Here is a 26,182-nt window from a genome sequence, read left to right on the forward strand (position 1 = left end):
CGCCTCTTACGACAAGTCGCCTTTTGTGGCAAGCGTGGGTTGCTGAAGACCTATTCTACCCCGGATCTTCAGGGGCCTCGACCAAGTAGAACCCATCACTGTGAACAAGGAGAATATAAACATAAAGGGTATATAGAGAATACTACACGAGGTCTCATTACATACGAATGATATGAAACGAGTGTCCTTAGGTCACGAGTTTCGTATTATTCGCATGTAATGAGACCGAGTGTGGTATTTTATTTATTACCCACATTTTACATGCATTAAATTGACAAAATAGCGTATTTTTGTTATGTTTTTGGTTTCAAACCGAAACCGGTTTCATAAAGAGGTTGCGGAAGAGTTTTATACTGTGGTACAATATTAGCATGACGTCAAACTGTAAGAATAATCAACCGTTCTTCAGTTTTCAAAACGAGGTGTGTGAACTTCAAATGTCAAAAGGCGTGCAAAATGTGAGCAAGTTAATTGTGCACAACGTACATGAACCATGGGCGATACGTGACATCAAATTTCATGAAAAGTGCTTCGCTACATGTTATAAATTTTGAAAACATGATTTATTATATTTTTATATGTAAAATATTAATCAGATATTTGCACTTAAACACACGGGTTGTTTTCAATGGTTAGCTCCTCCAGACCTGCCTGAGATTCCTCAGAATCAGTCACAGGATGCGTAGATGTAGACTTAGAATGCCCCCCAAAATTATCTGAAGACCGTAATAGTCCCTTACTTCCCTACTATTTATTATTGGTGTAGCAGGTAATGTGACGAGTTATCTCCCTTAGACCAGTGCAGTGCGCGGCAATATGTTATGTCTGTCTTTGTGTCCCTTCGAGGCGTGAAAGCCAAACAATTTCACGTTCGCCATTAATTCATAGTTGTTCGTCGGAGTTTGTAGGTTGGAAACGAAGAAAACAAAAAGTTAAAGTACGCAGAGGCGAGTTTTTATTTGTGAGTACGGAACAATTAGTTAACGATTCATCGATAGTATCGATGTTTGCATCGTCAACTACGCGATACGAGTGCATCGATACAAAACACGTTTAGGCAATATATCAGGATATTTATATCGCGAGGGTCCATGATACATCGATGTATCGCCACAAGAGACGATATATCCCGATACTACTTAAATATTACTTAAAGTTGTAGGGAGTATTGCATAAGTAATAGGAAGGGAGTCTCTTTGAAATTTTTCTGAATTTTAAAAACAAACTGAACCTAAAAGGAATTTGTTTGTGTCTGCCATCTTTGTTACATGAACAAAGGAGTTAGTGTATCAGTGAAAGCATGTGAACAATCTCTGTGAACTGTAAAGACTTGTCTTTAAGTAATTGAAACATGTTTTAGTTGTTTGACAAATAACACCATTTATTAACAACTATGAACGATGTCTTAGCTTTGTTAAGAAAGAGAAGATAAAATTTAGAAAGCATACTTATGAGTTTTTTGCAGTGATTCTGGTATAAATTACTGTATAAATTGCCTGTGCAAGCATTGGTGCAGAAACACAACTTTCCAAGGGAAACCTAGAGCAAGGTATACTGAATATGTTTGATTGTACTTTCTTAAGCATTAAATGCTGAAACTTTATTACATGAACAGCCTTTTAAGTGTGTGTGAATGTAACACATGTTCTGCTGAATAACAAATAAAGATTCAGTCATTTTATCTATCATATATGTCCTGTTTTTAGGATTGTAAAGTATCGGGATACGTATCGTATCGCCATCACTGTATCGTGATGATAATCGTCTCGCAGGTTCCTTGCCAATACTTTCATGATATATCGTCTCGCCTCATTAAACTAGTATCGGGATATATCGTCTCGCCACTTAGGCCACGATACACAGCTCTATAACTTCTTTGAGTGGCATTTTAGAAGTTGGGAAGTACAATATAGAACAAACTTTATGGATAACAACTTCTTTTTATTCGTGAGTGCGACGTTTCGATACAGATTCTTGTACCGTTGTCAAGCATAATGGGAAATAGAAGGGGGAAGTGTATATATACTGGATGTAACAATGCGACAAAGAAAACAACATAATTAACATAATTGGCTAGGCAGAAGGCTAGGCAGAAGGCTGATGAAGCCAGAAAGTAGACAAAGGACAGGCGTAGAAGCCAATGATGTACAAGTGATAATGATATGTTTATACAGCAGTGAGTTTATACAGTAGATTGGGCTTGGTGGATGAGTGCATCATAGGCGGATGGAATGAAGTATCCTTGGTCTCGGTTGATGGTGAGCTTTTGGCGTTTGATGTGGATGGCTTCGGTGAGCTTGCGTTTAGTGAAGTCTGTTTGTTTGTTAGAGAGAATGGTGATGTCAGACCACTCTATTTGATGATTGGGGCTTGCTTTGATGTGGTCGGAAATGGCTGATTTGCTGTCGGAATTGGTAACAGAGGTCTGATGTTCTTTCACTCGGGTGTTGATGGGTCGGGAAGTTTCGCCTATGTAGCTCTGCCCACAATTACAGTTTATTTTGTAGATGACACATTTTGGGTTGTTGTTCTTTACGGTGGCGGGTTTTCTTCCATTGGCATGGAGAATGTTGTTAAGGTTGGAGGACGCGGAGAAGGTGGTATCTATGCCAGCTTGATCTTTCAGGAGGCGGCTGATTTGATGTGACGGTTTGCCAAGGTAGGGGATGGATATCTTGATGGGGGCTACATAGGCGAAACTTCCCGACCCATCAACACCCGAGTGAAAGAACATCAGACCTCTGTTACCAATTCCGACAGCAAATCAGCCATTTCCGACCACATCAAAGCAAGCCCCAATCATCAAATAGAGTGGTCTGACATCACCATTCTCTCTAACAAACAAACAGACTTCACTAAACGCAAGCTCACATTGGCACCCATGAAAGGCCACCTCCTCGTGGTGGGTGCTGGGTAACGCTAAGCGCCTTTCAACCCCCCGTTGTGGACCCGGGGGGGATATTTTGGTCCACCAACCCGTTTGCCGTGGGTTGCGCCCCTGTGTCGGTGGAGGACGGGATTCTGGTGGTTGAGGGCAATAGGAGCCTGGAACCGTGTTCCTGTTGCCCAACACACCACTTTGACCCTTACTTCACCTAGACGGGTGGTAGAATGGGCCCGGTTCTACCAATCGGCTGGTCACGCCGAGCCCTGTGCATGGTTCATCTTTTTTGCACAAACTTTATTATTTTGGTCTTGGCTATTTTGAATTATCATGTACAAATTATTAATAGATTAATATGCCTAGAGTCCTATGCCAGAAGGCGGTGGCTCATGGGCCAATCTGGCAATATAAACCGCTGAATTCTGTGTTTCTCCAGAATGATGTCATGGGCGAACCAGCCTGACATTTTTTCTTTCAGATTCTACAGCTATTTATGTTTTTATTTGCTGGAGTATAACATCCCTGTAGCCCTGGTGGAACAGCCTGGCTTCCGCTGTAACACCGTCCTTGTTGACACTCCATGGTGGGTGGGGAGCAGGGATGTTGAACACTTTTGAAACACCATGGCTTTTTTCCATTCAATCTGGTTCATCAAAACACAAACGTAGACATGTGGTATCTACATCATCAGATGATGGATCTCCTGACGCTGTCGAATCTTGGCCGAGATTCATTGTGATTTCATCTTCAGATGACAATCCTTTGAAACTGAACCCATTCGCTATTTCAAAGGGCATTCAAGGTGTCTGTGGGGAGGTGAAGGACGTAACACGTCTCCGCAACGGATCATTGTTAGTGGAATGTCTGAGGAAACAACAATCGGATAATCTGTTAATATTAAAACAGTTCGTCAATACACCCGTTGTTGTCTCGGTACATAGAACGTTAAACTCTTGCCGAGGTATAGTCCGAGACAGGGCGCATTGTCTTTCTGATATGAGTGAGGAGGACATTGCAGCTGAGCTGAACAATCAAGGGGTGATCGCTGTAAAGCGATTCACAAAAAAAAGAGATGATGGCACTATTACTAAACTTACTACTTATCTGTTTACATTTGCACTTTCGACTCTTCCGAAGTGTATAAAAGCCGGATACTTTAACATTGGGGTGGAGGTATATGTACCAACTCCACTCCGATGTTTCAAATGTCAAAAGTTTGGTCATGGGTCCAAGTTCTGCCGTAACAACACGGTCTGTTCCCGTTGTGGAGGCGCTCACGAGTCTTCTGAATGCACCAATAACATCAAATGTGCGAACTGCAACGGAGACCACTTGGCCTCATCCAAATCCTGCCCATTATATGATCGCGAAACAAGAATTCAAAAACTCAAACACACGAACAACATTTCTTATGTTGAAGCGAAAAAACTTGTTCCTCTCTCAACTACCTCAACTATATTGTACTCAGATGCAGTGTCCTCTCGTACCACTGCCTCCAGACCTTCCCTGACTTCAACAGCCTGTCAAACATCCCTATCTTGGGTTCATGGAAAAATCATCATCGATGATCAGATCTCTCCATCTCCGTCAACTATATCTTGTGCAGCTTCCCAGACAGAGCGTGTAGCATCACAACTTTCAATGGATCATTCATCTGAACCAGAATTCGTGCCGGAATCAACACCAGCACAGTCCAACATATCAAAAATTGGCAAAAAGGAGAAAAAGCAATCAAAAATGAAGACCAGAACTCTTCAGCATTTGGAGGTGCCTTCCTCTCAGACACCTTCAGTAAAGGTTCAAAATCAGTTTGAACCTTTGGAGATAGAGGTCAATTCTTCTCTCCCTAGCCATGGGAGAAAACCCCACTCTAATGTACGACCTCTCATTGAGCCTCCATGAACTGCTCAAATCATATTATTCAGTGGAATTGTAGAGGACTAAGGAACAATTATAATGATTTACAGTTACTGATTCAAGATTTAAAACCATCGGCATTTTGTTTACAAGAAACCTATCTTAAAAATACAGATCAATTTGATGTAAGACAATATAATTCATATAACTACTTTTCTCCTCCAGGGCCTAGAGCTACTGGGGGTTCTTCCGTTTTGGTTAGACGGGGTGTTATACATAGCCCTGTTCCCCTAACTACATGTCTTCAAGCTGTTGCTGTCAGACTGACTCTAAACATCGTTTTCACATTATGCTCACTGTATGTACCACCATCTTCTTCTCTTCAGCAGACTGATCTTCAGACTCTCTATGACCAGCTCCCCAAGCCATGTATCATCATGGGTGATTTAAACGGTCATAATCCCCTTTGGGGTAGTTCTGATACAAACAGAAATGGGAACATATTGGAAGATTTTATTTCTAACAACGATCTGTGTATTTTCAATGATAATTCGAAAACATACTTACATCCTGGTACAGGTACGTACTCTTGTCTAGATTTATCTCTTACTGATTCCGGTCTGCTTAATGAATTTGAATGGTCTGTCCACAGTGACTTGTGTGGCAGTGATCATTTCCCGACCATTCTTAAAACAATCCTCCTGCTGATGTTGCTCCATCATCAAGATGGAACTTCAACAAAGCAAACTGGCCTTTGTTTGAATTACTCTGTATTGACAAACTAACTCCTGCTCGTTTTATTGATGCTCTTGATTCAGTACAATTATTCTCTGATGAACTACACAAAATAGCTGATGAGTGTATTCCTAGGTCCTCTACAAATCCACATATACGTAAACCATGGTTTAATAATGACTGCAAACAAGCTAGAAAGGCACGGAAAAAAGCTGAACACTATTTCCGTCGCCACCCAATGGTGCATAATTTAGATAAATTAAAATTTTAAACGCTAAAGCACGTCGAACATTTAAGCAAAATAAGCGCCAGTCTTGGCAAAATTATGTTTCGAAAATAAATTCACGGACGCCGGTGTCCAAGGTATGGAACATGATCCAGAGAATTAAAGGTAAGGGTACCAAATCAAGCATTAATCATCTCAAAACTGGGGACCAATTGTTAACAGATACATCTGATATTGCAAATAAACTGGGTGAAACACTTGCAAAGCATTCTTCCTCGTCAAACTATGTTCCTAAATTTCAAAAAATACAAACAATTGCAAGAAAAGAAACAAATCAATTTTCATTCAGATAATGGGAAGACTATAATGAAATCTTTTCTATCCACGAGCTTCATACGGCTCTTGACCAAGCCCACAATACTGCAACAGGAGCTGATAACATTCATTATCAACTCCTGAAACACTTACCTGAATCCTGTTTAGAAACACTATTAAATATTTTTGATGACATTTGGACATCTCGTCAATTTCCTTCATCTTGGCGTGATGCCATTGTTGTACCCATGCCTAAACCTGGACGTGATCATACAGATCCCTCAAATTATAGGCCCATTTCCTTGACTAGTTGCGTTTGCAAAACCATGGAACGCATGGTCAATAACAGATTAACTTGGTACTTAGAGTCCAATAATTTAATCACAAATATTCAATGTGGTTTTCGTAAAAATCGCAGTACCATTGACCATTTAGTTCGATTGGAGTCATTCGTTAAAAATGCCATTCTTAACAAGCAGCATGCAGTGTCGATATTTTTCGATTTAGAGAAAGCCTATGACACGACATGGAAGCACGGCATTTTACAAGATTTACATGCTTTTGGTTTGAGAGGCCGTTTGCCTCAGTTTATATCCGAGTTTTTAACTGATAGGCAATTTCAAGTCCGCGTGGGTTCTACCCTGTCTGACCATTATAAGCAGGATCAGGGTGTCCCACAAGGTAGTATTTTGTCTGTCACATTGTTTAGTGTTAAGATCAATAGTTTATCAAAGGTCTTAAGTGATTCAATTGATGGGTCACTATTCGTGGATGATTTTAATATTTCTTGTCGTGGGAAAAATATGCATACTATTGAACGGCAACTGCAGTTGTGTTTAAACAAAATAGATAAATGGTGTCTTGAGAATGGATTTAAATTTTCTAAATCCAAAACTAATTGTATCCATTTTTGTAGAAAATATAAACCACATAAAGACCGGAACTGTTTCTAAATGGCTCTCCTATCAAAGTTGTTAAGGAAGCCAAGTTCTTGGTTTAATTTTTTGACTCGCATCTAACTTTTCTTCCCCATATCAAGGCCCTTAAAACTAAATGCATGAAAGCACTTGACTTGCTGAAAGTCGTTTCCAATTCTAAGTGGGGAGGGGATCAAGCTACCCTACTACAATTATATCGATCATTGGTTCGTTCCAAACTTGACTATGGCTCCATCGTGTATGGTGGAGCCTGCAAAAGCAACCTAAAACTTTTAGATTCTGTCCACCACCAAGGTCTAAGACTATGTCTTGGTTCCTTTAGAACTTCACCTGTTGACAGCCTCTACATCGAGGCTGATGAGCCATCTCTTACACAACGCCGTATAAAATTAACTTTACAGTATATAACAAAACTTTATTCCAATAAGTCAAACCCTGCATATGACTGTGTCTTTAATCCAATATATGAAGATCTGTATAACAAGAAGCCTTCTCTTGTTCCACCTCTTGGTATAAGAGTGCAACCTTTCCTTTCTGCTGCTGGCATTGAGCTAGAACATATAGCTCCTTCCCGTCTTATTTCTTCTCCTCCTTGGCAATTGGTGAGGCCACAGGTTGACCTTACACTGACAACATTTAAAAAATCAGAAACAAATGAATTACAATATAAACAAGAATTTAATCAATTAAAAACTAAATATATTACATACACATCCTTATTTACAGATGGGTCCAAGGATGGTGGTGCGGCTGCTTGTGCCACCGTCATTGGATCCAGAACAATCTCTTTTCGATTACCCAATAACAGCTCTATTTTCACAGCAGAAGCAAACGCCATATTAACAGCTCTTAAATATATTCAAAGACATCCTAAACATAAACAATATATAATATTTTCTGACTCTCTTTCTTGCCTTCAGGCTATTAAAATATATCTTGCAAACATCCACTTTTAATTGAAATAATCGAATTACATAATGAGCTTGCTACTGGCCAATGCGACATCGTCTTTTGTTGGTTACCCAGCCACGTTGGCATTTCTGGGAACACCATGGCTGATCTTGCTGCTAAGGCAGCCCTCAACAAATCTGTGACACCACTTCTTATCCCATACTCTGATTATAAAGCCAGCATTAGAACATACATCCGCGATCTAATGCAAAAAGAAGTGGGACACCCAAGTAGGTATCAATAAATTACATGCAATTAAACCAACTATTGGTTACACCTACTTGGGTTGTCAGTCCAGATTTGAAGAGGTCATCATACGACGATGTCGTATTGGCCACACAAGATATACTCATGAGTACCTATTGAAAGGTGAGGATCCTCCGTTTTTTATCCCCTTGTGATGAAAGAATCACGGTCAAGCATGTCCTGCTTGACTGTGTTGAATATTCCATCACAAGGGATAAATATTTTAGTGTCAAAACATTGAAGGATCTTTTTATAATGTTAATTATCATTTAATAGTTGAATTTTTAAGAGAATTAGATTTGTTAACTGATTTGTAAATAGATAAATATTTTATTATTGGTAGTTTATATTAGTTACTGAGATTGTTAGTGGCTGTACCCTCAAAGGGGTTGACGTAGTGTAAAATTATTGTCCTCCTGAGGGGTACGTAAGTCCCAAAACTTTCAAAGTCAATTTAAACTTACCAGGATTTTTAGACGTAGCATTCTTGTCTTTTTAATTATAGCTAACATTTCTTACAATCGCCAGCAGCTGAAGGGATGGTGTAAATCCAACTAGGGTCCATGCAGGTAGCCAAAGTACTGTAAGTCCCCATGGTCCCTAGTTTGGTGATCTACCTTCTGGTGTTGGCGATCTATAGCTTGTTTTTAAATTGTATTGTCCAAATAGTGCTATCAGTTTTAACTCTCAGTACTAGTTTTAGTTGTAATTGTGATATTCTAGTTGTTTTACTGTCCTTCGTCGACAGGTTTTATTATTTCTATATATATTCTATTTAATGTCAAGTGTTCTCGTCACGATATGGCTGAAATATTGCCGATGTGACGTTAAATAATAACTCACTCACTCACTCACTCATGTCCCATTATGCTTGACAACGGTACAAGAATCTGTATCGAAACGTCGCACTCACGAATAAAAAGAAGTTGTTATCCATAAAGTTTGTTCTATATTATAAGGTTAATTTGATGTATGTAAGTCAAACGGTAAGACCATGCTTAAAGCAATACGGGTGTTTCAACATTTCTATATTAGGCGTAACATTGATGAATAATACATCCTAAAATATTTCGTTTATTTTTCTCAAATACATTTTGAATTATAAAACGTTTGATCGGTTTCGTTTTTGCTTTTGTAAGATGATAAAATAATTACCCTATCCAACCTCTCAAAAAATGACTAAATCCTGTCGTTGATGATCCTATGATGCAATGATCTCTCTGAGATGAGTAATGTTGAATGTTGGAACATTCAACCAAAACAAGTTTATAAAATCAAAACTTAAACAAATAAGGGCGTTCATGTCGATGTTTTGTCCTTGATTTTTGTTTCTAGTGTTCAGTGATACACGAATAATGTCAACATCTGTGTTACAGACCAGCTATAGACCCCAGGTATCGATCACAATTACTGAGACCATCCCATTGTCCATTGAAATTCGTGTTGTGGTGCTTGGTGAACCATCAGTTACAGTTGATAAGTGAATAGGATCGCTGACTGTGATTCCTTGCCAATGTCACACATGCTTCTGTCAACGCTTAGTGCCATGGACGCAATCTCGAATCTAGGAGAGACATGAACATGGGATTAAAACACTTGGCTGGAGCTACCTTCTCGATAAACATTACATTACCTGTTGTTTGGGAAAATACTGACAGCCAAGTGAGATATATTGGTCACTGTGACGTGTGGCGATTGCTCAGATTTTAGTTCGTTATAACCATGGTTCTGTATAATGCATTTCGACTGAAATATACAGGGAGTGATCTGGACAGAGGCAGCCCGAAACAATTCCTTATATCCGTCAGTTCGTGATAGGCGTGTTTGAAGGCTGTTGACTGTACTCCTTAAGGTCACACCACACTTCTCTAAAAGCACATAATGTATTTCTCTCAATAACTCTATCAGCCCTTGGGGAAGCTACCATAAAATTTATTCGCAAAACAATTATGTACAATGTATTTAGATTACAATGTTAAATGAAAATGTTCTTAAGAATTAATTCAAAGTTGCAGTAAATCGAATTTCGCGCCCTCTACCGGCCTAACATTATTTCAAGCGAACCCATAGAGTTATGTCCCTTGGAGCGCTCTTTACGAATATCCTATGCACAAGTATGTGAATGAAACCAGTTAGGCAAACACCAACAACACCGCGTGCTACAGTTGTTGATGTACGGAGCAATTGTTACATTCCTCATATGGCAAGTCTTCTCTGCTTGGTAGCTTTTCACCTCAAAGTTTCAATTATCGATTTCAGTCAAGTCGTGAGGGATAATAAGTCTTTTGTTGCATCACTATGATGCTTAAGTGAGTGCACATGCCCCAATATGTATAATATAGGCCAAAACATTGTCACAAATATGTGACTCTGTGACTTTAAAACGGCGAAAAACCCTCTCAATAAAGCAATTTGGTTGTTGTTTAACGACACATTGTGTCTTAAATTGTCTCCGCATGTGTCTATTATGTCTCACGTGCTGTACATTGTTTGTGCAGTTGTCGTTATCCAAGCCCGCGTGCTGAATATGAATAGAATTGCCCCGACACATGTCTGTGTTGATATGAGTGGCGCACGTGCTGTACATGAATTTCCTCTGCATGTGTCGTATGTGGGACTCACGTGCTCTACATGACTCGAGTTGTCCCAACACGTATTTGTGTTATGATGCACGTGCTGTACATGCCTTGGGGTTCCTCTACATGTGTCTATGTCATGTTGCACGTGCGGAACATGCCTAGAATTGTCCCTACATATGTCTGTGTTCACGTAGCCTAGTGGTGAAAGTTTTCGCTCGTCACGCCGAAGACCCGGGTTCGAATCCCCACATGGGTACAATGAGTGAAGCCCATTTCTGGTGTCCCCCGCCGTGATATTGCTGGAATATTGCTAACAGTGGCGTAAAACCAAACTCAGTCAGCCAGTCAGTCAGTCGTCACGCAAAAGTCCCGGGTTTGATACCAAACCTGGTTTAAAAAAATACTTAATAGACATTTTGGTCTCCCGCCATTATATTGCTGGAATATTACATAACCATATTCATACTCTCATTGTTAAGAAGTCCACACACGTGTGGAGTAGAAATCAGTGGAAAATGTAAGATTGAGTGAGTGAGTTAGTGAGAGTTGGGTTTTACGCCGCTTTTAGCAATATTCCAGCAATATCACGATGTGGGAAACCACAAATGGGTTTCATACATTGTACCCACGTGGGGAATCGAACCCGGGTCTTCGGCTTGACGAGCCAACGCTTTACCACCAGGCTACCCCACCGCCCCTCATGTAAGATTGTATTTACTGGAATCATCCGCAGTTCAAGAACAACAGCCAGTCACACTACCCAGTTCTATAGCGATGCATTTCCTCACTCCATGTTTGGTTCTCAGACATTTCTCTCTCGTCTTGCATAGGCCCCTCGGACAGTCCTTCAAATCATCTGCCACAATAAAATGCATTGGAAAATGTACAGCAATTATATGAACAAAGTTAAACCATTTTAACAGCAATAAGTTTATTATTGGATATTTATATAGCGCACATATCCACGCACTAGTGCATACTCAAGGCGCTTGTATTTTTCCCTCGATCATTGGATGTCAATCTCAACGGTACATCTTATTATCAATCTCAGCTCACTGGGGAACATACGACTCTTGCTGCAACAAGGCGCGCCGAGTTATTGCAGCTTTCCCATCCTTACGAGGTACCCATTCACAGCTGGGTGGACTGGGACACATAGTCACAGTACTTTGTCCAACGGATATATACCAACGGATTCGTGGGTTCTTTTAAGTGCACAGGGTTGTGTACTGTACACTAGGGGTTGTGACAACACGGAAAGAGTCTGCACGCAAAGTTGACTCCAAGGTTTTTACATCCGGTCACAGGTGGGCTCAATCCCGACACCTCAACCTCGCTGGATCACTAGCCTGTCGCCTTAGTCATCTCGCCCACCACATCCCCCGTACCATTTGTCAGCAGAAATCCGTTCCATGCCTTGGTTGTACAAGGCAAAACAGTGGTAAAATATGTCTGATGATGGATTCCTGAAAATGAGTGATGACGTTCCCCATTACCTGTAGAACCGTGAAGATCTGGGTCAGAATTGGTCTTCAGCAACCATGCTTGTCGTAAGAGGCGACTAAAGGGATCAGCTGGTCAGGCTCGCTGACTTAGTGGTTAAAGCGAAAAGCCAGGATTGATTCCCCCCATGGGTGCAGCGTGTGAAGCCCATTTCTGGTGACCCGAGCCGTGATCTTGCTGGAATATTGCTCAATCCATACTTACTTACTATGACTCTTCTGGTCCGTGTTTCAAAATGCCTATCAACAATGAATGAGAACGAACCACGAGGTCGTCTCTGTCAACTCGACTGTTACAGTGAGAAGTTGATATTGTGATTGGAAAACTTAGACAGACCAATCAGGAGTATTTTCTGAATTTAATGTTAAAATCCTAAAACTCCTTTCCACAGATCGAAGTGCTGCTGACATCGCCACAGATGTGTGAGTTTAGGATGTTCATTAAGTCAATGTGAATATGTTCCCCTTTTATTTTAACTCTTTCGGATATTTTATTGCTTTCTCCAAAATGACAGTCTCGTGAAAAACTATACAAAACAACGGCTTGAGGAGTGAAACAGTTTGAAGGACCTACAATTCATATTTCCAGGAACAACATATTTTCATGCAGAACAGTCACACGTGATATCGACAATCTCTATCACTACAGAAATATGTTATAGATCTGCAATATGTTACTCATGCTTGATTAACAGGTCGTGTTTGACATGGTTTTTCACAATATTAGGATGTTATTGCATGTAAATTCATTCACATCATTTATAAGAAGCCATCGAACAACATAATTTAAAACGAAAAAGATGTGTTCAAACCAGTTTGTTCAAGGTTAATTCAAATTTTCAAAATAGCCGCCAAGTCAGTCATATTGAAGAACGTATTTAGTGCCTTGAAACACACTTTCTTAAAAAAAAATGTAATACATTATGTCGTGTAAGGCTGGGTAGTTTGACTTAACATATACAGATGTACCGTTATGATACATGTTGACCCTTTTCATACATATCGTGCTATCAGAGTCTCCCATAATGCAAACTCTACTCTGTTATCAGAGTCTCCCATAATGCAAACTCTACTCTGTTATCAGAGTCTCCCATAATGCAAACTCTACTCTGTTATCAGAGTCTCCCATAATGCAAACTCTACTCTGTTATCAGAGTCTCCCATAATGCAAACTCTACTCTGTTATCAGAGTCTCCCCATAATCTGTTATCAAACTCTACTACCTGTTATCAGAGTCTCCCATAATGCAAACTCTACTCTGTTATCAGAGTCTCCCATAATGCAAACTCTACTCTGTTATCAGAGTCTCCCATAATGCATACTCTACTCTGTTATCAGAGTCTCCCATAATGCAAACTCTACTCTGTTATCAGAGTCTCCCATAATGCAAACTCTACTCTGTTATCAGAGTCTCCCATAATGCAAACCCTACTCTGTTATCAGAGTCTCCCATAATGCAAACTCTACTCTGTTATCAGAGTCTCCCATAATGCAAACTCTACTCTGTTATCAGAGTCTCCTATAATGCAAACTCTACTCTGTTATCAAGTCTCCCATAATGCAAACTCTACTCTGTTATCAGAGTCTCCCATAATGCAAACTCTACTCTGTTATCAGAGTCTCCCATAATGCAAACTCTACTCTGTTATCAGAGTCTCCCATAATGCAAACTCTACTCTGTTGATTCCCAGAAACTGCTGAGTTAACTGAGGAAACCCAACTCTGATTATATGATGACGCCATATGTTTGTTAGTACATTTTATTCTCAACACTTGGAAAATATTTGAATGTGAATGCTGACAACAACTATTGCTAAGTGGATGACAGTTTAAACTCATGATGTGGGGAACATCTAAACTGCTGTGTCACAGTCATAGTGTGGGGAACATCTTAACTCCTGGGTCAATGTCATGGTGTGGGGAACATGTAAACTGCTGGGTCATAGTCATAGTGTGTGTGTGTAGGGGGGGGAGACATCTAAACTGCTGGGTCAAAGTCATGGTGTGGGGAACATCTACACTGCTGGGTCATCGTCATGTTGTTGGGAACATCTAAACTGCTGAGTCAATGTCACGGTGTGGGGAACATGTAAACTGCTGAGTCAAAGTCATGGTTTTGGGAACATGTAAACTGCTGAGTCAAAGTCATGGTGTGGGGAACATCTAAACTGCTGAGTCACAGTCATAGTGTTGGGAACATCTAAACTGCTGGGCCAATGTCATTTTGTGGGGAACATCTAAACTGCTGGGTCTAAAGTCATGGTGATGAAAACATCTAAACTGCTGGGTCAAAGTCATGGTGTGATGACCTTCTAAACTGCTGGGTCTAAAGTCATGGTGTGGGGAACATCTAAACTGCTGGGTCTAAAGTCATGGTGTGGGGAACATCTAAACTGTTGGGTCTCAAGTCATGGTGTTGGAAACATCTAAACTGCTGGGTCAAAGTCATGGTGTGATGACCTTCTAAACTGCTGGGTCTAAAGTCATCCCACATCCAAAAAAGTGACACTGACAAAGTAGTTCAGATGTTTCACGAGATCAGGAGATTTACCAGGTTGTTTTGATGTCCCCACAACACGACTTTCTACCAGCATTGTAATACCCCACACCACCAGGTACCAGTGACCATGTCGAAAAGGGCTAAATGTTAATTCAACTTACCTCGGAAGTCGATATGTGTCTAAATTGACGATCCGTACCTGAGCCATGAGCCAGTCGACAGTTCAAGGCGTCCGTGGTAAAGGTGTACGAATTGCAATTTGCTGTCTCCTTACAAAGATCGGCACACATTCCAATTCCAATTTGATTTACCCAGTATAGTTTGAGAAAGGGCTTGCGTAGTTTCATGGTAGTAGTTAAACTGCCCCTTAGCTTTTTTTTTATTGAAGCAGTGGCTTGCACTGGCGGAATAGGAATATTACTTTCTGAATGATTTAGAAATATCAAAGCGAGCAGAACAAAGCAGAGAAAATATGCAACCTTCATCACGGATCGGCTCGTTTCTCGAAGTGATATTACACGTACTACGGTTGGCGGGGGCATCTCAAAGTTCATAGCATATTTAACATATAACCGGGGGCATCTCAGAGTCCATAGCATATTCAACAGCTATCCGGGGGCATCTCAAAGTTCATAGCATATTTAACATATAACCGGGGGCATCTCAGAGTCCATAGCATATTCAACAGCTATCCGGGGGCATCTCAAAGTTTATAGCATATTTAACATATAACCGGGGGCATCTCAGAGTCCATAGCATATTCAACAGCTATCCGGGGGCATCTCAAAGTTTATAGCATATTTAACATATAACCGTGGGCATCTCAGAGTTCATAATACATTCAGCAGCAATCCGGGGGCATCTCAAAGTTCATAACACATTCAACAGCTATCGGGGGGCATCTCAAAGTTCATAACATATTCAACATATACCCGCGGGCATCTCAGAGTTCATAACACATTCAACAGCTATAAGGGGGGCATTTCAAAGTTCATAACACATTCAACATATAACCGGGGGCATCTCAAAGTTCATAACATGTTCGACATATACCGGGGGCATATCAGATTTCATAAAACATTCAACAGCAATCCGGGGGCATCTTAAAGTTCATAGCATATTCAACATATAACCGGGGGCATCTAAAAGTTTATAACACATTCAACATATAACCGGGGGCATCTCAAAGTTTATAACACATTCAACATATAACCGGGGGCATCTCAAAGTTTATAACACATTCAACAGCGATCCGGGGGCATCTCAAAGTTTATAACACATTCAACAGCAATCCAGGGGCATCTCAAAGTTTATAACACATTCAACATATAACCGGGGGCATCTCAAAGTTTATAACACATTAAACAGCAATCCAGAGGCATCTCAAATGTTCTAAAAACATTCAACAGCAATCCGGGCCATCTCAAAGTTCATAGCATATTCAACATATAACCGGGGGCATCTCAGAGTTCATAACACATTCAACAGCAATCCGGTGGCATGCCAAATGTCCATAAAACATTCAACAGCAATCCGGGGCATCTCAAAGTACATAGCATATGCAACATATAACCGGGGCCATCTTAAAGTTCATAACACATTCAACAGCTATCCGGGGGCATCTCAAAATTCATGACACATTCAACAGGTATCCGGGGGCATCTCAAAGGTCATATCATATTCGACAGCTCTCCAGAGCCAGATGACTTCAATAATGAGTTGCACAACAAAATGCACAGGGCCCTTTTCCACAAATCGATCTTAGCAGTACGATGATCATAATTCTAACATGAACTTAATCGTGTAATGCTAAGTGGTTTGTTTGTCGCACTGGACCCGTTCCATTGTATATTTATGTTAGGGTACTTTGAAGAAAGTCGCGATGGCCACGAATGTAGGTTCAGCAGAGCATCGACAACAGTGGATAAAACACATGCGTCTGTCAACGTTTCATCTTACACGTGGAGCTGGGGTTTACACGTGGCGCTGGGGTTTACACCCGGAGCTGAGGTTTACATCTTACACGTGGAGCTGGGGTTTACATCTTACACGTGGAGCTGGGGTTTACATCTTACACGTGGAGCTGGAGTTTACATCTTACACGTGGAGCTGGGGTTTACATCTTACACGTGGAGCTGGGGTTTACACGTGGAGCTGGGGTTTACACGTGGAGCTGGGGTTTACACGTGGAGCTGGGGTTTACACGTGGAGCTGAGGTTTACATCTTACACGTGGAGCTGAGGTTTACATCTTACACGTGGGGCTGGGGTTTACATCTTACACGTGGAGCTGGAGTTTACATCTTACACGTGGAGCTGGGGTTTACATCTTACACGTGGAGCTGGGGTTTACATCTTACACGTGGAGCTGGAGTTTACATCTTACACGTGGAGCTGGGGTTTACATCTTACACGTGGAGCTGGAGTTTACATCTTACACGTGGAGCTGGGGTTTACATCTTACACGTGGAGCTGCGGTTTGCACGGGGCTTTATGTCGTATTACAAGTAGTTAAAAAGCAACATGAACTTTCATGGGTCAGCGAGGACAAGGACAAAAGCTTTTGTGACAGTGCCAGCACAACACCATATGCTACCAGAGTTTCATAGTCAACCAAGCCACAGTATATTGACTCTGACCCGAGCAGTTCCTGTTCCATACTCTTGGTGCAGGGGTCAGGCAGGGAGACAACAAGTACCGCCTTTAAACGTCTTTTGATATGGTGTGACCTGGAATTGTATCAGCGATGTGTCTGCTCGTAAGGCAAATCGTCCATCCACTAAACCAAAGAGGCGATCCACAGACTTGTCTTGGGGATGGGTGGGGTCGAATTGGAATGGGTGGAACCGAAATGAGCCGGGATAGATGGGGCGGCATGGTGTGTGTGACCGAGGGAGCTATATGTTCATATACCGTATCATTGATACACAGCGCCATTGAGGGGTTTATTTGCTGATGTTTGTCAAGATCCCGTATTGTACGAGAAAATAGCAAATTAAGTGACTATACGTCCCATTCACAAACGGACAAATGGGCAACTCTGTTTGGCTCTGTGCCGACAATGTGTTTATCAACAATTCATGGAAGTATTATCAAGGACCTACTGTTCCAGGATGAACCTATTCCGAGCGAGCACAACACACAGATAGCACTGCTTATATTGATAAAAACACCCTTTAGTGTGAGAACATTGTTGAGTTTGGAAATGTAATGATAAAGTGATACAATACACAATAGCATAGGCAATAAACAATCTTTATCTGCTCGAAATATCCCATTAGTCGATAACCCTGATTAGTTAATGAAGCCAAAGAGTAGTGTGGTCGCTGTAGATTTGGTTTCTTTCGTGTTTGAATCATTCTTTACCTTGTGGTGGAATGATCTCTCTTTCTCTCTATCTCTCGTTCCGCGAAGATCCGGGTTGGAATTGATCTTCAGTAACCCATGCTTCTCGTAAGGGACGTAAATAGAGAATAGACATACATCTTCCACTGAGCAAAAGCATCAATCAGAAGTAAGTGCACTGATTAGTTGTCCCTTTATGGGTTATCTGTTCATTTCCGCTATTTAACCCTGCTGAAGTCATTCGCTTATTAGAGTATTGAGGTGTCGCGACCTACTGAGCTGCGGAAATTGTATGTAACGGTTGGTTGGTTGTTTGATGCCGCACTCGGCAATATTCTCTATGACGGCGGTCTGTAAATAATCGAGTCTGGATCAGACAGTCCAGTGATAAACAGCATGAGCATCGATCTACGCAACTGGGATACGATGCGAGTGTCAACCAAGTCAATGAACCTGACCACCCTTTCCCGTTAGAATGTATTCTTACAAGGGGATATTTATAAATTGCTAATATTTGTTTAGCGCCAATATCAAAAGTGCTTTTGTTTTTTCCTCGATCATTGGATGTCAATCTCAAGCGGCACATCGTGTTATCAGTCTCAACTCCGAGGGGATCATACGGCTGCAAAAATATGTGTTTAGTCATTATGTACAGTTAGTTTATATTTTGTTTTCACTGCAGGTGTGTTGCACATAAACGAAGTTGACTCTGACAATTCCAATATATGTGCACACAGCTACTATCCCTATTTTAATACCACATGTGAAGATAGACCTTTGTGCTGAGGCTACACAATTTTATAAGAATGACACATGACCTTGCGAATCGATATCGAGATAACCGACCTCCAGCTGTTGAGTGAGTAACATCTGCATGTAGACCATCCTTCAGTCTGTCTGCAAATACAGTACGGCAAATGCACAAGGGAACGGTCGTGTCAAACAGAATGTTTGAGATGAAGTACTTGTATTTCCTACTGGTAAGCAATGCCATACGTTGTGTCAACTCGTTGGTTTCCTTCCTACACTATTATTTTGCTATAATAGTTGGGTTAGGTATTTGGTCAAGGAAATCCTATGTATTTTAATCCAAACTTCCATGCCCCAGGGCTCAAGCATTGAACTAAGCCTCACCTCTAATACACAGACCTTTTACGTAACCAAATTTCACCATTAACAATTATTAATGGCTATTTATAAAGCCCTGTATCCAGGCACGTGCATTCTCAAGGCGCTAACTCACTATTACCCTGTTAACCCAAGCTGCCTGTGAGGCGCTAGAAGGTTAAAAGTCATACTGACCTATCCCACCGGGTACCCATTTACAGCTTGCTGAACAGAGATGATTTGTGAAACAAACTTGAGACCACATGTGTTATATGTGCTTTGCTGTGAGGGAGGACTGATATCCTAGAAACTCGTTAGGGTCAAGCTGCCAAACACGGTCACCCATCCAACAACTCTCCGTGACCAATTCCCCTAGTTATGTGTGATACACGCCCCCTGCACCTTGTTTTTTCTGTCTCCTCAGCTGCTAACCCCGTTTTTGCTGAGGGGCATAGCTGCAAGCTCGGAGAGAGGTATGTTATTATTCCATTTTTTAAATTGTTAAATATATCATTGGTTAACATGTTACAGAAACCTATGTTTTGCTCCCATAGATTACACCTGATGACGTAACAATGAAAAACATCAAAAACTGATTTTACTTACTGTAAAAAGGTTAATTGTGTGTATTGCTGTGTCTATTTTATCATTTTTGCTCTTATGTGTATATGTTATGCCAACGTACAGCCAAGCCCTATAGTCGTGAAATGAACAAGATTCTCCAACAAGATATGTGCCTCTTTTCTGATCTCCAGTTGTGTCCTGCTGGCCGGGCGCCACTGAAGGGCAACGATGGAACAGATCTCTATTGTGGACTCGGTTCCTCGGGGAACTGCCCTGTACACAGCTTCTGTAATGTCGACCCTGTTGACAGATTTGCTGTTTGTTGCCCGAACAAGTAAAATACACTGATTTATTGTTATAGATATCATCAAAGTCTTTGTTATCAATTCTTAACAGTTGACTTTCGTTATTATTAACATAAACGAACCATGTCTTAGTTTGATGAGTATATTGCAGAGTTTTATCTGTTATTCAAGGTACATACTGTTCTGGTTTCAAAAACGTTTGTACTCTTTGTACTTTTGTAATATCTTGAATTATTGTGTGAGGTACATTGGCAGGACTGAAAGAACATGTTAATTGCAACTGACGAAAACGAATTAATAGATTAATTCTTATTTTCAATAGCTTGAAAATCCATGTATTGCAAAAAATATTTTGAAAAAAGTTCACTACGAATACTCGTTAAGTATGTTTTAAGTCACATTTAATGTACATTTGCATTTTATAATTATAGACTGCTTTCTCCATAAACAATATCATAAAGGCAAGGAAAGAGGCTGAACATTATTTATGTCGTTATCATATGGTCCACAATGTCACCTACATGGTACCCCGGGTGGATTTACGCCATCCCTTCGGCAAACGTTGATTGCTGTAAAGCTTATGTCAAACGTTGATTGCCGTACAGCTTTTTTCAAACGTTGATTGCCGTATAGCTTATCCAAACGTTGATTGCCGTACAGCTTATCCAAACGTTGATTGCCGTATAGCTTATCCAAACGTTGATTGTCGTATAGCTTATCCAAACAATTAAAATTACCACATATACCACGTTTACAACCACCTAAAATAAGAAATACTTTCCTTCCTTTCTTTCTTTTCACACACACGCACACACGCACGCACGCATGGAGACACACACGCGCGCACACATGCACATTCAGTTTTACTATCTGAAATTGTAAAGACAATAAAATGGTCCATGATGGTTGCGCCAAATTATCCAATGAGGAGCCTATGAAATTCCAACCAATTAACTCGGGCTTAAGGAAGTCGTGGATAGGTCAGAGATGACAAGATAACAAGTCTTAATAAAACAAACCTCCAAAACAAGTGTTTGTTCTGTAATTGACCGAAAAACTGCCTTGTTGCCTTACAGTTTAGAAATTGCTGTGATAAAATGCTTGTTAGTCCCGTTTAAGCCAGCAAAATAAACACAGACTAGTCTATAATATTCAATTGTATACTGAATAAACAAGGTTACAATGAATGACAGTACAGATTGCTAATACAAATACTACAGGCTCACAAATCTAAAATATTGGGTCACAAATCTAAAATACTGACTGACCAAAGTCTTGATATTCCCAGTGAAAACAGATGTACTGATTGAAGATTGTTAACAGCTGCTGAAAGTTCAAACGGTCGAGCTTGAAACGTCAAATGTTGGCAGACAGAAGAGCGAAAATCCAAAGTATTCCCAATCCCACCGTCTTCCATCAAAAACACCGTAAGCGGAACAAACAAAGGGGAGGCAACCCCCAAACGAACTCTTTACAAGTGAACTTGCATAGCTTAAGTTCAAGGTGTGAGTTTAAATCCACACTCGGCGCTCTAAACTTTTGTGACCCACAACAACTAAAAGTTAAGTAGTGTGACATTATAATTAGCAAAAACACATACTCATAACAGTTGCAACAGTGTTTGGGAAAAGTCCCAGCTGATGATCAGCACGGCAATTAATGGATGTAGGTAAGCTTCTGTATGTCCGAGCTATGTTTCTGAAAATCACAGTATGAATGTTCATTGATACAACTACTTGAGATGTTGAAGCTACTTGTTACCAATGGGTTCATGGGTACAACTACATGGGTGTCCCACTGCTGTTGCACTAGATGTCGGATGTAACTTCTAACAACAAGCTTATAGTCACTGTAAGGCATCAGCAGCAGAATCAGGCATTGAGTTACCCGCAGTTCCAAAATGGTAAGAAACAGAAGAAGCTACGTGACTACCCACTATTTAGATGACATGTTAGTTCCACTCTCCATGTTCGTTCCACTCTCCATTGCGTTGGTGCTTGACACTTATGTATGAAATATATTCTGCCACATCTTGATATAGCTTTCCTCTGGTATTTATTTCTGTATTTTTGGATTATATTCTGCCACATCTTGATATGGCTTTCCTCTGGTATTTATTTCTGTATTTTTGGATTATATTCTGCCACATCTTGATATGGCTTTCCTCTGGTATTTATTTATGTATTTTTGAATTATATTTGCCACATTTATGGCTTCCTCTGCATTTACTTATGCATTTTGATTATATTCTGCCACATCTTGATATGGCTTTCTTCTATGCATTTTTGATTTATTCTGCCACATCTTATGGTATTTTTATGGCTTTTTCCGGTATTTATTTATGTATTTTTTGGATTATATTTTTGCCTTGATATGGCTTTCCCTCTGGCATTTATTTATGTATTTTTGAATTATATTCTTGATATGGATTATATTTCCTCTGGTATTTATTTATGTATTTTGGATTATATTCTGCCACATCTTGATATGGCTTTCCTCTGGTATTTATTTATGTATTTTTGAATTATATTCTGCCACATCTTGATATGGCATCTTTTTCCTCTGCATTTACTCAATGTATTTTGATTATATTCCGCCACATCTTGATATATTTATTTATGTATTTTGGATTATATTCTGCCACATCTTGATATGGCTTTCTTCTGGTATTTATTTATGTATTTTTGGATTATATTCTGCCACATCTTGATATGGCTTTCCTCTGGTATTTATTTATGTATTTTTGGATTATATTCTGCCACATCTTGATATGGCTTTCCTCTGGTATTTATTTCTGTATTTTTGGATTTATTTCCCACTCTTCAGTCTTGGTTCTATTCATTAATACGAATGCTAACATTAGAAGGAAATTATGGTTTTAAGATGGGATTCCAACCCGTACGAGCCACATTCGGTCTACGTAGTCGGGACGTCGACGTGCAGGGATCCTGCCATGATGGGGCGAAACAAGCCCTGGTTATGCTTATCCCAATGACTCAATGAGTCCATTTCAATTCTGCTCTTTATTTTAATATTGTCAGGTCATATACTAGCCACATAAAGAAACTGTGTATTGTCAAATATTATCCCAGTTGATAAGTACGATAACAATGTCAAAGGTACATATAAACTTTAATGGAGGGATCATGAGACCATAACAAGTCGGGAGAATTTCAATTGAAAAGTCAATCACAATGACGTCACGAGTCAACAAGCGGGACAGGGGTCAAACGACCATGCCACAAGCTCAATAACGGGTATGTCCACCATCGGCATTGAGAACAGCAGTGCATCGACGACGCATAGAGCCTATCAAACGTGCAAGGAAGGCTTGTGGGATGTCACGCCTGATTCTCTCGAGTTCTGTTGCAAGGTCAAGGACGTTATCTGGCGGATGAGGAAGACGGCGTAGACGTAGATCCATCTCGTCCCAAAATTGCTCTATCGGGGAGAAATCCGGTGAATTTGCAGGCCAAGGCAGTAAGTCAACGTTATGGTGTTGCATGAAATTCATAGCAACTCTTGCCGTATGAGGGCGGGCATTGTCTTGTTGGAATGTTAACCCAGGGCCATGACGTTGCAGAAAAGGAATTGCCACCGGTCGAAGAATCTGATCCCTGTAGCCCACACCAGTTAAGTTGCTCTGAACAATCACTAAAGGAGTTATTTGGCGTGCTGTTATTCCACCCCAAATCATCACGGAACCACCACCAAAGCGATTCCTCTCCAAGACACAGGCCTGTGCATAACGTTCTCCCACGCGTCTATAGGCACGTTGACGTCCACCACTATGGGAAATGTTAAACCTGGACACATCTGTAAAAACAACATGTCTCCACCAAAACAAGGGTCTGCGGACATGATTTCGGCACCACATTCGGCGAGCTTGTTGATGACGTTATGTCAGGATAGGCCGTATGGCGGGACGTCGTGGTCTGATCCCGTGATGACGTAAACGTTGTTGAACTGTGTTGGGGTGGATACGGCGAAGTCCTGGGATGGTTCGGGCAATCATCACTGCAGTCTGAAACCTGTGGCGAAGATGGGTCAGCCTTATCCATCTGTCCTGTCTTGGCCTTGTTACACGTGGACGTCCAGAACGTGGCCGATCGATGACGTCATTTGTGTTTTGGTAGAGTCTCACCAGTGCAGAAATGGATATTCCCCCACGGTGGCAGTGGAAATGTGCAGCCACTTGTCGTTGAGACATTCCTCCATTGGACCATCCCATTGGCCTCATGACGTTGTGCATACGTCAGCCTTGGCATGCTATGCGTTTCAATAGCCGTTTAATTTTTTGAACGATCGCAAGGGCAGGGGTTGAGCTTTCCAAAGTGACAGTATTGTGTGGCATTCATTTGCTCTGTTTCTCTTTCCCGGAATGCACGTGCAACAACGTATTGCACGTCTCAAGGATGAACCCACTGACGTCACGGAACGTGGCACATGCATGCATACATGTCACTAATCTCTGAGTTTAAATCCTTATGTGTATACACAGGTTTGATACATTTAGATTTTAAATTTGTGTATGCACAGTTTCTTTATGTGCCTAGTATATATTCAATCACTTATCATTGTGCATATAACGCTCCAAGTCAACAGGAAGCATTCATTATCAGTCTTTCCTGGGGAGGAAGTGGAGACGGATGAGTCACCACTATCACAAAGACTCAGGCTATGTCAAATGTTCACTGCAACAAGGCAGGAAGCACCTCCAAAGGCTGCGGTAAAATCTAACAAAAGACACTTCAGTGTGTGAAAAAAATAAAACTGAACTAATATCAGAATTATTATCGTGAAGGTTATGATACAGTGGACTAGATACCACATACAATTGTTTATAAAATAACAGAAATACATGTGTTTAGCATTCTGTTATTTGTAGAAACCTTAGACCTTTCACAACACCATACGAATAGACTAGGGGATTAAATCGTTCATTCGTCTATATATTTTGAAAACATTGCGATGACAAAATATTTTTTTCAGAATGTTATACCTACATAGACACATTCAGAACAAAATGATTTGCTGGCAGAGGTCATCTGTCATAGGGAGGCGCAGACGAGACCGCATCTTGTATGTGCAAATTCATTAATGTGACAAATTTTCTGAAACGTTTCGTGATCTAAAGGGTTTTGATAGCACTAACACTCGACTACTAACGACTTCACATATCAAAAAAAAAGAAAAAAAGAAAGAGTCACAGATGACTGCGACGAAAATTTGGAATGCACTTATTTTCCATACAGTTAGTAAAACACTTTTGTGTCCTCAGTATTACTGAATAAACACACTGAGGAGGAAACAAACTTCTCACTCGAATGAAATATCCGGGTTTTCGTCCACCCTTACCTGTTTCAGTATCGTTTATGTCTTACATGCGGTTACCTCCCCTGATGAGATCACAGACACCGTTGGAGACCGAGAGACTAAGCGCATAAACTGTTGTAGGCATCCTTTTCATTATTGTGAAAACATACACAACACATACTATGGATTCAGGTGCGTGAGTTATGAGTTATAGTCACATCGACAATATTTCAGCCAATCGTGACTAAAACAGGCCATACGTTAATAATACACACTCTTTTTTGTGTGGTGTTCATTTTAACATTGAAGCTAAATCGTCAAGCACTTAGCCTCTGTTGGATTATCAAGAAAGGGTTTTGGGTGCGTTCTCTCAGCGAAACACAGTTGTCTTGTCCTAATCCTCGCTTAAAACCATACAGATAAGTCGGACATTCTTGGCCGTGATTCTCTCGTCACGATGAATACACAATGGCGGATGTTCCCCTGCACACGTCCACCACCAGCAGCAGAAATGAACGGTTTAATTTTTAACTCCAAGAGGAACGGTTTTTCTCACAGATTATAGGAATTAAGTCCTCGGTCAAAAAGTCCTTGGTTAAAAAGTACAGGTAAACAGTTCTCGGAAGAAGGAAAAATTGCTGTTCAACATTAAATACCGTGAGATTTGACGCCGTGATTGTATTACGAGGTGAGGTGAGGTCCGTCAAAACCCATAGCTACTCGTATCAATTTCATAACGCCTTTATGCTCCTATTCTCATTCATATAGCTTCCACGTAGCCTCTGTCCTGTCACTGTCGACGGTAACACCACT

At 40.6% G+C, this 26,182-nt stretch overlaps 2 long non-coding RNA genes across 2 annotated transcripts; one reads left to right on the forward strand and one right to left on the reverse strand.

The window, feature by feature from the left end:
- Positions 1 to 263: 263 nt before the first annotated feature.
- LOC124271799 lies at positions 264 to 23,257 on the reverse strand. The gene is made up of 3 exons (XR_006897141.1): positions 23,247 to 23,257; positions 17,538 to 17,541; positions 264 to 382 (listed from the first exon to the last, which is right to left on the reverse strand). It is a non-coding gene; the product is annotated as an uncharacterized LOC124271799 (long non-coding RNA).
- On the forward strand, positions 18,981 to 25,101 carry LOC124271798. The gene is made up of 3 exons (XR_006897140.1): positions 18,981 to 19,057; positions 19,609 to 19,657; positions 25,046 to 25,101. It is a non-coding gene; the product is annotated as an uncharacterized LOC124271798 (long non-coding RNA).
- Positions 25,102 to 26,182: the final 1,081 nt, after the last annotated feature.

This window comes from Haliotis rubra, unplaced genomic scaffold (assembly GCF_003918875.1).
Source record: "Haliotis rubra isolate DU_JTF1 unplaced genomic scaffold, ASM391887v1 Scf1634, whole genome shotgun sequence".
Lineage (NCBI taxonomy): Eukaryota > Metazoa > Mollusca > Gastropoda > Lepetellida > Haliotidae > Haliotis > Haliotis rubra.